This window comes from Acanthisitta chloris, unplaced genomic scaffold (assembly GCF_000695815.1).
Source record: "Acanthisitta chloris isolate BGI_N310 unplaced genomic scaffold, ASM69581v1 scaffold7984, whole genome shotgun sequence".
In the NCBI taxonomy this organism is placed as follows: domain Eukaryota; kingdom Metazoa; phylum Chordata; class Aves; order Passeriformes; family Acanthisittidae; genus Acanthisitta; species Acanthisitta chloris.
The window spans coordinates 55,970-57,119 of NW_008667753.1; positions in this window are offsets into that span (position 1 = coordinate 55,970).

Consider the following 1,150-nt stretch of genomic DNA (forward strand, 5'->3'; position numbering starts at 1 on the left):
GACAGCCCATTTTAACATAAAGTCTACAAAACTTGCAAAGATTTTGCTAGCATTTTGGCTTAGGAATTGAAGATCAGTTGTGTGACATGAATAAGTCTATTTTGAAAATGATGATGGAAAATAGAATGTGCATGTTTCGGTACATTTGTATGACAAAGAAGTGCACAGCTTTGAAAAGACTGTACCAGTTGAAGACATACTAATATGCAAGAGAACTAGTATACTTTGTAGGATTAGCATGCCTCCTTCATGAGGGGCTTCGGGTTCATGAGGATTTTATTTCTCTTTAGCTGTCTCAGTCCATGAAGTTCTTAAGACATGGGGTCATGAAGACCATCCCACCACTCTGCTTTTAAGTTGTCTCAAGCTACTATTCTTTTCTAACATGAGAAATAGAAACATAACTTTTAACCACTCTGAGACTTAAGACATACGACTCCCATACTAACTTGCTTGGAAAGTAACAAAAAGGGCTCTAGTTCCACTACTGCAATGATGACTCCTTTGTAAAGGATGATGCCTTTTGTAAACAATGAGAGTGATGTGCTCAAAGCACAAAAAATTTCTTGTAAACCACGGAACAACATGTTGAATCTAGGCCTTGGGCTATACATCTATAGAGCTTACACTTAAGCACATGGCTATGACATGTCAAGAATTGTTTTTTTCTCTCATAATTAATACTAGTACTACTGAGAAGAACATCAAATTAATGCAAACACATTAGAAGGCTTTGTTAAAGCACTGAACAATGACTAGGACTGAACTTGCACGTATGCAGTTACACTACAATGAGATGTTAATTATAAGTAACCTGGTTCTGGTAGTTCATATGTACAGTCCCACATCCAAATATCATGACTTCTCGATCTTAACAATACATGCCAATGATATTCTGCAGAAGGTGTTCGTGTTCTACCCCTTCTCAACTTGGTACATGTATAGGTAGAACACATACATGTTTTATCATATGAAAGGTATTTCAGACTAGCTTCCAGTTATGTGGTGTGGTCTCGGAAAACTTTATTCAGATATCAGTTTCATGACCACACTACCGAGACCTGAGTTAGTTTTAAAGGACTTTGTGATGCATGATGGTTGGTGAAGCAATGGTCTCAGAGCTCATCAAACTCTAAGTGGCTGACAGCAG